This window comes from Linepithema humile, chromosome 4 (assembly GCF_040581485.1).
Source record: "Linepithema humile isolate Giens D197 chromosome 4, Lhum_UNIL_v1.0, whole genome shotgun sequence".
NCBI classification, from domain to species: domain Eukaryota; kingdom Metazoa; phylum Arthropoda; class Insecta; order Hymenoptera; family Formicidae; genus Linepithema; species Linepithema humile.
Genome location: NC_090131.1, coordinates 17,597,422 through 17,614,194, shown reverse-complemented (window position 1 = coordinate 17,614,194; position 16,773 = coordinate 17,597,422). Strand labels below are relative to the sequence as shown.

At 25.8% G+C, this 16,773-nt stretch overlaps 1 long non-coding RNA gene across 2 annotated transcripts; it reads right to left on the bottom strand.

Annotated features, from left to right (window-relative positions):
• Positions 1-4,083: 4,083 nt before the first annotated feature.
• LOC105670239 (uncharacterized) lies at positions 4,084-13,975 on the bottom strand. Of its 2 annotated transcripts, XR_010889671.1 has the most exons (8): positions 13,961-13,975; positions 13,168-13,878; positions 12,101-12,258; positions 9,590-11,803; positions 8,287-8,518; positions 5,744-7,988; positions 4,896-5,065; positions 4,084-4,564 (listed from the first exon to the last, which is right to left on the bottom strand). It is a non-coding gene; the product is annotated as an uncharacterized lncRNA (long non-coding RNA). The 2 variants fall into 2 exon arrangements; XR_010889672.1 differs by lacking the exon at positions 13,961-13,975 and having other exon boundaries at positions 12,101-12,297; positions 13,168-13,314.
• Positions 13,976-16,773: the final 2,798 nt, after the last annotated feature.

The following is a 16,773-nucleotide window of genomic DNA, read 5'->3' as shown; positions in this document are numbered from 1 at the left end:
AATTGTTAAATATTTAAATGTAAATAAGGAACAAAATATTTTTGTTGCGTAATAAGTGTAATAAGCTTGATAATAATTACGATAATAATTAAGTACAATTACGATATTTCCATATAAAATAATATTTTTAAACTAAATAATATTTTATTAAATACTGATTAAGTTTTATACAAATTATTATATGCCTTAATGTTATTAAATTTTTATATGTATTATTAAAAAAGTGCCCAATATAATGAAAAATATAAAAAATAATAACTTGAGAAGAACTTTCTTTTATTTACATATATATTCCTACATACTTTATATACATATCTGTACATTTCATTTTATTACAGTCAATTATTGTAAAAATTAACACATTTACAAGTATTTTATAAAGACTTCACAAGGTCTTTTATTTAGTGCTTCAACTTAAACTCAATATCAAACTGTTACAAATACATATCAATACATGGGAAAGCCTCCATAATGTTATGTTTTGAAGAATTTTATAATCTCGAGTGGATTTAAAATATTCTTCACTGATAAGGTATATAGAGTATTATTCTTTTTTGCATGTTTTTGTGCAATTCCGATAAGTTGAAAAATTATTCTGATTTCCGCCGCAGCCCCCGTACTTGAAAGGAAAACAATCTTTCGATTTTATCGAATAAAAAAATCTAATTTCAAACGCATTATACATGTCCATTTCATCCGTGAGACAAGGACCAGAGTCATAAGAACTGTAACAATCTGTGAAACAGATATACATTGTATTAGAACTTAAATCATAACGCATGCATTACTAAAACTATAATAAATACATATCAATTTATGTACAATAAAATATCTATTCTATCGATCTATCATTGGTAAAACTTAACTGACAACTTCAAATTTTTGCAGTTTATGACAATTTAAGTAACAAAATATTTGCATTAAAAAAGTATTAACAATTTGAGTTTTCTAAATAATACGAAAACTAGTATATTAGCAATTATAATGAAAAATTAATGTGCGTGTTCAATATAAAAGAAATAGATCACTTACATGCAGGTCGCTCATCAGTAAGCGACGGTAATATTGGACTAGATAGATATCCCAAGTTAAATATGTTAAAGACGACAAGTATGAATAACAAGTTTATTTTGAAAGTCATCGTCTCGTGTGTTCTTTTGATTGAATTTTTAGCAGTTACGTTCAATAAATTATCTCCTTCTCTGAAAATTTTATTATGAATAATTATTATACGTACTAATCTGAAATTGAAATTTAATTTTAATAACATTAAATATAAAAAAAAGATTAATGTTCGGACAAGTAAATTATAAAATCTGATCTAATTTGTGTATATAAATTTATAATATTTTTGTTTCAATAATTATCATAATTTATTAACGTTTACTATGATACTTGTTTACTACGCAAAAAAGTGCCGAAAATTTGTGCTGCTAATCTTATTCACTCGAATGGAATTCGCACGTTTCACATTATTTGGTTTGGTACGATTTAAACATAAACTAATCATAGTGTGAACAATTTTCGCGTTATAGTTGCGTGTATGAGTATTAAACACAGAACTTTGTCGAAAGAAATTGTTAATGCATAAGATTTGCTTTATATAAGAACAAAATTTATTATGTATATTAAGTCCAACCTTGTTAGATGTAATATATGATATATTAAATTTTCTTGATATTATTTGTTTTATTTTTTTAAATTGTATATAAAGAAAGTTATTGAAAAAATAAAGAAACAAAAATTGTTTAAATAATTTCAACTCTAATTAAATAATAAAAGTAAATTTAAAGTTGTGATAAAATTTATTGAAGGTCATTTACCAAAATTTGATAGATTTCTTTTCCTAAGAAGAATCGAGTTTGAAATGTTTAACTCCTCGCCTAATAGTACATGCTCAAGTAAATTGCGAGTTTAAGAGACGTCTGTTACTGTAGCCGGCCAAAACATAACAGCATCGAGCAGTATCACGATCGATCTTTCGTTGATACCGAAATCTTCTTTCTGTAAACAGAGTCTACGCATTGGCAGCTAATAACGTGGCTGATAAATTGCGAACATCATCGTTTTCGACTACCGTGCGGTAAGGCTTCGAAAGGAGATCTATTGAAAATTTCACGGCGCTGGCAATAAATATTTGCTACAATCATCTGAACCGTACACTCATTGTAAAATACGTGTATTATTTAAAATTTTAATAATATCGCAGTTATATTATACATTTCGTATTATTTCATTTTTTAATAAAATGCTTTGCAAATTTATAAACACATATCACTTATTTTATTTATATTGTTTTAACTTTAAGATTGAACTTTATAGTTTGCTTGCAACTATTTGAAACTATGTTTCGCAGAGCTTAGTCTGCAAAATATAAGACGCTAACAATTAATATATGTAGAAAATAGATAGAATGTATATAATATTTGTATATAATAATTTGAAATTAGAAAGATATTCCAAAAAACATTGTTTATACTTAATTAAACTTTCATGTTATGATGTTATTTAATTATTGTGTGTAGTATTATACAATATATGCTTTATGTGATAAAATAATGTATATATAATAAAAAAGAGTAATAAAAATAAAAAAAATTTTTATTGTCTGTTATACATATGTTTCGACGGATTTAATTTTCTGTTAATTAATTTTCTGTTAATTAATTTACAGTTAATTCTTATAAAATTAAAGAATTTATATGAATATCTGATCAGAATATCATACAGACTTACATTTTCATTTAAAAACCGTGTAAAGTTGTATTTTTCGGTAAACTTTCCGATATAATCATTATTGAATTCGTTAGCATTTTTATCACAATTTTCTACACAAAATTCTACATTTATTTTTTACTTTATTGTGGTAATATTTCACTTGAAAATAAGTGCAAAAATCTACGTTACAATCATAATTGCACAACCAAGCTGTGAAAACGATACAATACATGTCAAATTAAGTTTAATGAGATTGCACCAAATAAACAATATTTATTAATTTTTATAAATAAAAACTCAACAATTTCAAGTAAGTAGAATAAAATTTTTTTACTTTATATATTATTTATGGGTAGTTAAATATTGTAATAGTTTGATGTTAAATAAATAACATTTTTATTATTTCAAATGTTTGGTATCAACATATCGATCAAATGTATTCTAGTGGATCGTACATCCGTAATAAATAGCCATTGGAGATAAAAATAATTTTATTGAAACATACGCCAAATAATCGCTTTTTAATTGCTTTTTTGATTCGTAATTGCTCCATTTAATTAATTTATATAATAACACTATTACACGAAAACTGTTACCATTATTTACTTAGCAGTCCTATTTACACATATTATCTTCAAGATCTGTTCTTCCAAAAAAATTGGTCCTCAAAATACAAAATTTAACATTTGGAATAAAAAAAGCAATTGAGGATCAATTTTTTTGGGCAAAAAGGTTTTAAAGATAATAAGTGAAAATAGGATTGCTAAGTAATTAGTGGCAACTGTTTTCGTGAATAATGTTATTAATATTAATTAATTAAGTGTAGCAATTGCAAATCAAAAGAGCAATCAAAACGCGATTTTTTGGTGTATGTTTTAATATAATTACTTTTATCCTCAACGGTAACGATGGACCAGAGTACGTTTGATTGATATTGACACTGAATATTTGACATAATAAAAATGTAATTTATTTAACATCAAGTTATTACAATATTTATTTACTCATAAATAGTAAAGTGATAAAATAAACTTTGGAAATTTTAATTCTACTTATTTGAAGTTGTTTCCCAATTGCCTTACATATCTAAAAAGCACATAAAGCATTATACAATTTGTTAAATATCTAAATATAAAAATGGAACACAATACTTATGTTGCATAATAAGAGTAATGAGTTTGATAATAATTACGATAATAGTTAAGTACAATTACGATATTTCCATATAAAATAATAATATTAAATTAAAGTACTATTTAATTAAACACTGATTATGTTTTATTCAAATTATTGTATGCTTTACTGTTATTAAATTATTATATGTAGTATTTAAAAAATGGCCAATATAATGAAAAATATAAGAAATAAGAAATTAAATAGTTCATTCTTTTATTTACATATATATTCCTACATATTTCATATACATATCCGTACATTTCATTCTATTACAGTCAATTATTGTAAAAATAAAACACTTTTACAAGTATTTTATAAAGACTTTACAAGGTCTTTTATTTAGTGCTTCAACTTAAACTCAATATCAAACTATTACCAAAACATATGAATATAAGGGAAAGCCTCCATAATGTTAGGCTTGAAAGAATTTTATATTCTTGAATGGATTTAAAATATTTTTCATTGTTAAAGTATATAAACTATTATTATTTGCATATTTTCATGCATTCTTCAAAATTTATAAAATTATTTTTATTTCCGCCGCAGCCCCCGTACTTGAAAGGAAAACATTCATTCGATAATGTCGAAAAAAAGAATCTCCATTGAAATGCTGCTTTCATTGACGTCTCATCCGTAAGGCAAGGACCAGAGTCATGAGGCATACTACAATCTGTAAAAAAGATATACATTGTGCAAAAACATAAATCATAACGCATGCATTATTAAACTATAAAAAATACATATCAGTTTATGTACAATAAAATAGCTATTCTATCAATCTATCATTGATAACAATAATCATCATCTATCAATCTATTATTTGTAAAATAAAACTGACAACTTCAAATTTTTGCAGTTTATGACAATTTATGATAATCTAATATATGTATTAATTAATTTTTAACAATTTGAGTTTTTTAAATAATATAAAAACTATAATAATAGCAAGTATAATGAAAGATTACTGTGCGTGTTCAACGTAAAAGAAATAGATCGCTTACATGCTGGTCGCTCATCAGGAAGCAAAGGTGATTTTGAACCAGATGGGTATCCTAAGCTGAACACATTGAAGACAACAAGTATGAATAACAAGTTCAGTTTGAAAGTCATCGTCTCGTGTGTTCTTTTGATTGAATTTTTAGCAGTTACGTTCAATAAATTACCTCCTTCTCTGAAAATTTTATTATGAATAATTACTATACGTACTAATCTAAAATTATAAATTATAAATTAACTTAGAAATTATAAATTAATTTTGATAACATCAAATATAAAAAAAAGATTAATGTTCGAAAGTGAATCATAAAATTTAATTTAATTTGTGTATATGAATTTATATTATTTTTGTTTTAATAAATAACATAATTTATCAGTTACTTGCAATAAGTTTAAATTGTAAAATTAGCATTTTTTATTATTTATCACATACATACATATAGCAAAGAAGAAATATAGCTATATAGAGGAAATGGGAATTATAATGTAAAATATTAATGATTTATCCTTCGATACTACGTTTACTGCGATACTCGTTTACTATCCAAAAAGATGCCGAAAATTTGTATCTATTAATCTTATTTGCTCGAATGAAATTTGCATGTTTTTCATTATTTGATCTCTTACGATTAAAACATGAACTAATCATAGTGTGAACAATTTTCGTGGTATAGTTTCGTGTATAAGTATATTAAATTCTCTTGATATTCTGTTTTACTTTTCACAAAGATGCAAATAACAAAGAAAGTTAAAGGACATATAACAAAACAATAATAGTTTAAATAATTTCAATTCTAATTAAATGGTAAATGTAAATTTAATGTTATAATAAAGTTGATTATAGGTCACTTACCAGATTCTGATTTCTTTTTCTCAGAAGAATCGAGTTCGATATGATTAAATTTCTCGCCTAATAGCACATGCCTAAGTAAATTGCGAGTTCAAAAGACGTCTGTTACTGTGGACAGTCAAAAATCAACAGCATGGAAGATCGCGATCAATCCTTCGTTGATTTCGAAATCCCCCCCCCCTTCTGTAAACAGAGTTTGCGCATTGTCTGCTAATAACATGCTAATAAATTGCGAACATCATCGTTGTCGACAACCATGCGGTAACTCTTCGAAAGGACGCCTATTGAAAATTTCACGACGCTGGGAATAAATATTGTTTAATTTTAATTAAACTTCCATGTTATGATGTTATTTAATTATTGTATGTAGTATTTTACAATATATGCTTTATGTGGCATAATAATCTATATAAAATAAAAAAAGTTTAGTGACTGTTATACATATGTTTCGACGAATTTAATTTTGATTCTGTTAATTCGTATAAAATTAAAGAATTTATATGATATCTGATCAGAATTTCATACAGTCTTACATTTTTATTTAAAAACCGCGTAAAGTTGTATTTTTCGGTAAACTTTCCGGTATAAGCATTATTGAATTCTTTAGCATTCCTATCACAATTTCCTACACAAAATTCTACATTTGTTTTTTACTTTATTGAAGTAATATTTCATTTAAAAATAAGTGCAAAAAACTACGTTATTATCACAATCGCACAACCAAGTTTAAAAACGATACAATACACGTCAAATTAAGTATAATGAAATCGTTCCAAATAAACAATATTTATTAATTTTTATAAATAAAAATTCAACATTTTTAGGTAAGTAGAATTAAAATTTTTTTACTTTATTTATTATTTATGAATCCATAAATATTGTAATAGTTTGATGTTTAATAAATCATATTTTTATGATGTCTAATGTTCAGTGTCAATATATTGATCAAATGTACTCAATCGTACATCAGTAATAAATGGCCGTTAGGCAAATAAAATAAAAATAATTATATTGAAATATACGCCAATAAATCGCTTTTTAATTGCTCCTATGATCCGTAATTGCTCCACTTAATTAATTAATATTAATAACACTATTACACGAAAACTGTTATCACTGTTTACTTAGCAGTCCTATTTACGCTTATTATTTTTAAAATCTGTTCTTTTAGAAGAATTGGCCTTCAAAATTAAAAATTTAACGTTGAGAATAAAAGTAGCAATTAAAAAGCAATTTTTTGGCGTATATTTCAATATAATTACTTTTATCCCCAACGGCAACTTATCACTCACGTCCGATTGACGAGAGTACATTTTATCGATATATTGATACTAAACATTTGACATCATAAAAATGTGATTTATTTAACATCAAGCTATTACAATATTTATGTACTCATAAATAATAAATAAAGTTAGAAAATTTCAATTTTTTTTATTTGAAATTGTTTCCTAATTGCCTTACATATTTAAAAAGCATATAAAACTTTACGCAATTTGGTAATATCTAAATATAAAAAAGGGACACAATACTTTTGTTGCCTGTGTGTAATAAGTTTGATAATAATTAAGTACAATTACGATAATTCCATATATGATGATATTTTTTAAACTAAAATAATATTACATTTAATACTGATTAAGTTTCATACAAATTATTATATGCTTTAATGTTATTAAATTTTTATATGTATTATTAAAAAAATGCCCAATATAATGAAAAATATAAGAAATAATAAATTAAGGAGTACTTTTCTTTATTTACATATATATTTTTACATATTTCATATACATATCTGTACATTTCATTTTATTAGTCTTTTATTGTAAAAATAAAACATTTTTGCAAGTATTTTATAAAGACTTCTCAGTCTGTCATTTTGTACTTCTACTTAAACTCAATATCAAACCATAACAAATTCACATCAATATATGAGAAACCCTCAAAAATTTTCTGATCTACGGCCAGTATTTTCCTTTACGGGGTACAAACTTAGTGTAGTATTTATCAAGTTTATAATCTATTAAATGTGTATGATTCTTAAGAAATCCAATGTAATCTTCGCTGCATGTAGTCATGCATTCTTCATAAGTTTCAAAATTATTTGGATTTCCTCCGCAATTTTTTATATACTCAAAAAGTTCACAAACCTTCGTTCTTACATTATACCAATATCTCCTTTCAAATTTGTGGCTTATGTACCGCACCTTCGAATAGCAAGGACCAGGGTCATACTTAAGACCACACTCTGTAAAAAAAGATATACATTGTGCAAGAACCTAAATAATAACGCATAGAGTAAACAAAAAAAAAAATATATAATACATAACAATTTATGTACAGTAAAATATCTATTCTAATATTGCGGTAAAATAAAACTGGCAACTTTATATTTTTACAATTTATAACAATTTATGGTAACGAAATGTATGCATTAAATAATTATTAATAATTTGAGTTCTTTAAATTATATGAAAAGTATTATAATAACAAATATAATAAAAAATTACTGTGCGTGTTCAAAGTGAGAGAAATGAAACACTTACTTTTAATACCCAATGCTTTTGCATTTATCTCAAGAAACGTTGGAGGAGGAGGCTCCTTTTTTGCAGGACATAGGTATCCTACGCTAAACATGCTGAAGATGACAAGTATAAATAACAAACTTATTTTGAAAACCATTTTCTCGTGTGTGGTTTTGATTGAATTTCTAGCAGTTACGATCAATATAATCCTCCTCTGAAAATTTTATTATGAATAATGACTATACGTACTGATCTGAAATTATATAAATTTAATTGTGATAACATCATATATAAAAATAAAGATTAATAAAATCATAAAACGATAGGAACAAAATGTGTGAGCCAGTTCGCTAGATATCAACGCGAACAAACTTGTATTATGTTATAAAAACCATTAATATATACAAACGTTTCAACCTGTCATTAAGCTATCGTCAGTGTCAATAAATAAATTAGATATGAAAACGCACACTGATCATTTACAATAAGATATGGTTTCAAACCAAATATGATTTATACAAAATTTGTTGCAGGATTAATGAAAAATGTTATTAAAAGTGATATAATCCATAATAATCGATAAAATATGATTTGTCAAATAAGAAATAAAAGAGAACAAAAAGATAAGTTACTGGTTTAATAGTCAGATTGTTAATGAAAGATTAATGTTCAAAATTGTAAATCAAAATTTTTAATCTGATTTATGTACACGAATTTATATTGTTTCTTTTAGATAACAAAATTAATCTGTTCTTTATCATTTTAAATCGTAAAATCAGCACTGTTTATTATTTATTACATGCATGCATATAGCAAAAAAAAATATAGCTCTATAGAGAAAATGAAAATATGAATAACATTGTAAAAAATTAATGATTATTCCTTCAATATGTTCACTATGCAAAAAGATGACGCAAAATTGGTTCTATCTATTAATCTTATTTGCTCGAATGGAATTCGCACGTTCCGTACTATTTGATCTTGTTACGATTAAAATATCAGCCAAACGTAGTGTGAACAAATTTTGCGATTTAGTTACGATGCATGTATGAGTATTAAACACAGCACTTTGACAAAAGAAATCGTTAATGCATAAGATTTGTATAAAAGAGCAAAATTTAAATTATCCATACTAAATCCAACTTTGCTGAAAATAATACACGTTAAAATAAATTCTCTCGACATCATCTGTTTTCACAAAAAATGCATACAAAGAAAGTTATTGAAAAAATGGCGAAATAAGAATCGTTCAAATAATTTTAACTCTAATTAAATAATAAAAGTAAATTTAAAGTTATGATAAAATTTATTGAAGGTCACTTACCAAGATTTCTTTTCTTAAGAAGAATAGAGTTCGCTAAATTCCTCGCCTAATTCTACATGCCTATGTAAATTACGAGTTCAGGAGACGTCTGTACTGTAACCGGCCAAAAGACAACAGCATGAAGATTGCGATCGATTCTTCGTCAATTCCGAAATCCCCTTTCTATACACAGAGTCTGCGCATTGTCTACTCATAACGTGGCTAATAAATTGCGAACATTATCGTTGTAGTATACTATGCGGTAAAGCTTCGAAAAGACGGCTATTGAAAATATCACGGCGTTCGCAATAAATATTTCCCACGATTATAATCTAAACATCGTACACTCATCGTAAAGTACGTGTATATTATTTAAAATTTCAATAATATTGCAGTAACATTATACATTTCGTATTATTTTACTTTTGAATAAAATGTTTTGCAAATCCCAAAAGAAATATCACTTATTTTCCTTATATTGTTTTATCTTTAAGATTGAACTTTACAGTGCTTCCAACCAATTGGGACTATATTCTGCAGAACTTTTGCACTTAATTTTGTCTATAAATTATGGAATGCTCAGTTTATGTAGAAAATAGATAGAAAGGATATAATATTTTAAAATTACATAGGCATCCTAGGAAACATTGATTATTCTTAATTAAAATTACATTTTCTAATGTTAATAAATTATTGTACATACTATTATATATTTAATATGTGGTAAAATGCACAATATAAAATAAATGATATAAAAAAAATAAACCTAACCCGCGTGAAGGTATATTTTTCAGCAGATGGCAAACTCGCCGATATAAGCGTTATTGAATTTGCATTCCCACATCACAATCTTCCACACAACATTCTACATTCATATCTTACTTTGTCGTAATAAAATTTTGCTTGAAAATGAGTGCAAGAGCCTACATATAATATAATCATAATCGTACCACCAAGCTGTAAAAACGATACAATACATCAAATAAAGTATAATAAAATTGCATAAAATAAACAACATTTATTAATTTTTATAAATAAAAACTCAAAAAGTTAAAAATTTAATAATGGAATCAAAAGAAGCAATTAAGGAGCAATTTAAAAAAAAAATTTTAAAGAAAACAAGGGAGTGTAAATAGAGTTGCTAAGTAAAGTGGTAATTGTTTTCATGTAATAACGTTATTAATATTAATTAATTAAGAGGAGTAGTTATGGATATCAAAGGAGTAATTAAAGAGCGATTTTAGGTGCATGCTTCAATATAATTACTTTCATTCCCAACGCCAAATTATTACTTAATGTACGATTGACCAGAGTACATTTGATCGATATATTGACCCCGAACATCATAAAAATGTAATTTATTTAACATCAAGTTATTATAATATTTATCTCATAAATAATAAATAAAGATATAAAATTTTAATTCTACTTAAATTGTTTCCTAACTGCCTTACATATTTAAAAAGCACATAAAATTTTATACAATTTGTTAAATATCTAACAATAAATATAAAAAAAGAACACAACATTTCCATTAAGAGTGTGTAAAAATTTTGATAATAATTTAGTACAACTACGATAATTTCATATAAGATCGTATTTTTTAAATCAAAGAAATATTTCAATAAACACTGATTATGTTTTATTCAAATTATTATATGTTTTTATGTTATTAAATTATTATATGTTTTTATGTTATTAAATTATTATATGTAGTATTAAATGCCACATACAATAAAAAATATAAGAAAGAATAAATTAAGAAGTAATTTCCGTTATTTACATATATATTTCTACATATTTCATATACATATCCGTACAATCCATTTTTTCACAGTCATTTATTGTAAAAACTAAAGACTTTTACAAGTATTTTATAAAGACTTCGCAGAGTCTTTCCTTTATTACTTCAATTTAAACTCAATATCAAACTATGACATATACATATCAATACATGGGAAACCTTCAAAAATGTTATGTTTCAAAGAATTTTTTTTTCCTCAATAGATTTAAAATATTTGCCATTGTTACGGTGTCGAAAGTATATTGGATTGCATGTTGATATGCAGTCTGCATAAGTTTCGAAATTATTTCCATTTCCTCCGCAGTCGTCGGACGGGTAATGGTATTGACAATCTTTCAATTCGTTCGAATAATAATATTTCTTGTAAACTACGGTATTTGGTCTGCAAATGGTCGCAATGCAAGGACCTCTCTCATACGTGAGGTTACACACTGTAAAAAAGATATACATTGTGCAAGAACTTAAATCATAACAAATGCAGTAAATTATAAAAAAATGCAGATCAATTTATGTACAATAAAATATCTATTCTATCAATCTATCATTGCGATAAAATTAAACTAACAATTTCAAATTTTTACGATTTTTGGCAATTTGATAATTAAATATAAGCATTAAATAATTATTAATAATTTGAATTATCTAAATAATATTAAAAGTATTATAGTCGAATAAATATAATGAAAGATTACTGTGCGTGTTCAATGTGAGAGAAATGGAACACTTACCTGCAGATGACGGAATTGATTTTGAACAACATAGGTATCCCATGTTAAACATGTTAAAGACAACAAGTATGAATAACAAGTTTATTTTGAAACCCATTATCTCGTATGTGGTTTTGATTGAATTTCTAGCAATTATGATCAATATAATGTCTCCTTCTCTGAAAATTTTATTATTAATAATAACTATACGTATTGATCTGAAATTATACAAATTAATTTTGGTGACATTGCATATAAAAAAAAGATTAATGTTTGAACAAGTAAATTATAAAATCTAATCTAATTTATGTGCATGAATTTATATTATTTGTTTTAATAGATAGCATAATTAAACTATTATTTACAATATGTTTAAATTGTAAAATTAACATCTTTTATTATTTATCACATGCATGCATATAGCAAAGAAAAGAATACAGCTCTGTAGAGGAAATGTAACTAACATTGTAAAATATTAACGATTATTTCTTCGATACGTTAAATATGCAAAGAGGTGTCGCAAAATTGGTTGTGTTTATTAGCCTAATTCGTTGGAATGGAATACGCATGTTTCGCATTATTTGATCTCGTTATGATTAATACATAAACTAATCATAGTGTTTGATGAAAGGTTGATATTGATTAAGAGATACGAACACACTTACTGAGCGTTAAACAAAAAGAGAAAAAGGTTACAAAAAGGAGGGAAAAACAAAGCTATCTATTAAGCAATATATTACGAAAGAAAACATGAATTTTCAACACATAGTGTGAATAATTTTTGCGTTATAATTACGATGCGTGTATGAGTATTAAACACAGCACTTTGACGAAAAAATTCGTTAATGCATAAGATTTGCATAAAAGAACAAAATTAAAATTATTTGTACGAAATCCAATCTTGCTGGATGTAATGCACGTTAAAATAAATTCTCTCGATATCATTTGTTTTACTTTTCACAAAAACGCATACAAAGAAAGTTAGTGAAAAATGGCAAAATAAGAATCGTTTAAATAATTTCAACTCTAATTAAATAATAAAAGTTTTAAATTTAAAGTTGTAATAAAATTGATTGAAGGTCACTTACCAAGCTCTGATAGATTTCTTTTCCTAAGACGAATTGAGTTTGATGTGGTTAAATTCCTCGCCTAATAGTACATGCCTAAGTAAATTGCGAGTTCAAGAGACGTCTGTTACTGTGATCGACAAAAGACAACAGCATGAAGATCGCGATCGATTCTTCGTCGATTCCCCTTTTTCTAACAGAGTATGCAGAGTCTGCGCATTGTCTGCTAATAATGTGATTGTCAAATTACGAACATCATCCTTATAGTATACTATAGTATAATAGCAAATTTCCATCATTTATTATTGTAATTTTTTAGTTTTTTTCTTATTATTAAACATTAAATATATTTTTTTTTCTTTTTTAGATAATAATTATGAATAACGTAATAGATGCTAATACAACTGTATCTAAAAATGTATTAACTGTGATACAAAAATTTTTTCACAGGGATCTGGCTATGAAGTATACTTGTGTAAAAAAAATTGGAAATAAAAAAACATTAAAACCATCACTATTTTATGATTGTATTAAGGGTAAAATTTTATTACTAAATATCACAATTAATCTTTTTATGTTTATTTATTACCGATTATCAATTTTAGATCTTATTAACTGAAGGTTTTTTAGTTGCAATTTAGATATTTCATCATTTAAATCATCGCAGTCTGTTGTGTATACATATTCATTATGTTTTACATTTTTTTTTTCTTAACGCTTCAGTGTAACTGTCTGTTAAAATAATTAAAAATAATTATTATATCTGATGAAATCAACAAATATAATATAAAAATTGTTCAAATAAAATTCATACCTGCTTCGTCAATTAAAGTAATGCCATAAGTAGGCCAGCTCTCTTCCGGATATCTTGCAGCTTCAACTAATTTGTGAAAATCTTTACAAGCCTTTTTAATATAAGACAGTGGCATAAATTTTGTGACAAGCTGAAGACTTTGAGAATTTAACGATATCCAAATTAATGGCACACAGTCAATAGCATTATCGATGTACAATCGATTAAATTGTACAATCTGACATGACTTTTTTCTTTTTAAAGTCATCATCTAAAACAAGGTTTCAAATATTGATTGTTTATTAATTAGAATAACATGTAATGAGAATTAATAATAAAACTCTATATATATATATATATATACTGAAAAATAAATATATATACTGAACATTGGACACAACATACCTTCAATTATTGTTGCGCTTTTAATCACAGTACTTATTAATAAATAATTATTAATTATTTTTATCAATGTGCACAATAAACACTTGTTACTATTCACACTACAGTCGCATGATATACGTTTACATTTTAAGAGAAACAGGAGGTGTCCCAAGCTTATTGAAACAATAGAAAGTATAGCACGTCATTTGTTACCTTGCTGGTAAAAGAAATTTTCATATAACGAATTTATCGAATATCAATTCAAACTTGGCTTGGTAAACAACGTGCACGAATCGTAACGCAAAGATCGAATACAGATGTACCACGGATTTTTTCAACGATTAAAAAGATAAAGGAATAAAATAATATATATTGATTGATGTAGACTAATGAAAAAAAATGATTTACAGCAAGGAAAAATACCATATGAAGTAGAATTAAAAGAACCATGTTAGTTAAATGCGATAAATTCATCTATAAAAATGCAAGAATTCGAGCAGACCAATTTCTTTTTACCTTCTCTTTAAATAATTTTTACTAGCCAGCCACGAGCTTACTTCAGTTATCTAGCTGTGAGATAATATTAGCTAGTACATATATGTACTTTTTATATCATGATTTGGATATAACAGCATTATATTATTAACTAGGTAATATCTATAAGTTCTGCATAGAAACACTTTCTTGTAACTACCCACACAGAACATAATATCCAATAGACGTCCATATAATCTCCATAACTCCATACTATATCTATCTCTTCGATGGATATTGGATAGGTTTCTATTAGAAATCCATATTATTTCCATGATAAAAGACGATATAAATCCATCATAAATGTCTATTAGACATCTGTTATCGATGTTTGATAGAAATATCAGTATCCATATCAACGAATATTGTTAGGGCATCGTCGATGTCAAACGTTTCGGCTGATCATTCAGCCATCTTCAGTGCTAACGTTACAAATCTGTTTAGTAGAAAGATTGTGGTTTCATCATTAATTTTCGTCATTAATAAAATTATTTGGAAGTAAAGTCACAAATGTGATTGCGAGATAGTCTTGTTTATGTAGGTGTTAACAGATTGTCACCATGTTCTCGACTGTCTTACAGTTCTCGACTGTCTCACAGTCGTGACATTCTGTTAACACCTATATAAACAAGACTATCTCGCAATCATATTTGTGACTTTACTTCCAAATAATTTTATTAATGACGAATTGAAATTACAATCCATCAAAGCTCTATGAAATATCTATGGAACATCTATGATTGCTCCATATGATATCTATGAATATATTTAATGGATGTCGAATGGAGATATGTAATGCGAAACTGTGGATGTCTAGTAGACATCTATAGGAAATTACATAGACATCTAATAGAGGTTTCGAATCTCCATGATGGACATCTAATAGATATCCATTAGAGCTTTTTGTTCCGTGTGAGTAATAATTAGTTAATGCTTGCAACACCATCACTCACACATAAAAGCATTACAATTCTATTTGACTATTAGCTAATAAAACTAGACAGTGATGAGTTGAAACTCTAAATAATTAGATAGTTACAGGACACTGATAAATTTAATTTTCCACACGAGAAATATCATTTATTTTATTTATATTGTTTTATCTTTAAGATTGAACTTTATAGTTTGCTTCCAACCAATTGGAACTATATTTCGCAGAGCTTTAATACCTAATTTCGTTTATAAATTATGGAACGCTCTGCCCAGTTTACGTAGAAAATAGATAATATAAATAGAAAAAATATATTTTAAAATTACATAGGTGTGCCAAGAAACATTGATTATTCTTAATTAAAATTACATTTTCTAATGTTATTAAATTATTGTACATAGTATTATATATTTAATATGATAAAATAATCAATATAAAATAAACAATATAATAAAAAAAAATTTAATACAAACAAAAACAATTTTCAGTTTCTGTTACACATATATTTCGACAGATTTAATTTTGTAACCATTAATTCTTATAAAATTGAAGAATTTGTATGAATATCTGACAATTCCGTATAGTCTTACATTTCTATTTAAAAACCGCGTGAAAATGTATTTTTCAGTAGAAGGCAAATTTTCCGATATAAGTGTTATTGAATTCATTAGCATTCCCATCACAATCTCCCACAGAACATTCTGCATTCATTTCTTACTTTGTCGTAATAACATTTAGCTTGAAAATGAGTGCAAGAACCTACGTTATAATCATAATCGTACCACCAAGCTGTAAAAACGATATAATACATCAAATAAAAGATAATAAAATCGCATCAAACAAATAACATTTATTAATTTTTATAAATAAAAACTCAAAAAATTAAAAATTTAATAAGGAAAATAAGAGAAGCAATTGAGAAGCAATTTTTCTAAAAAAACAGTTTTTAAAGGAAACAAGGGAGTGTAAATAGGATTGCTAAGAA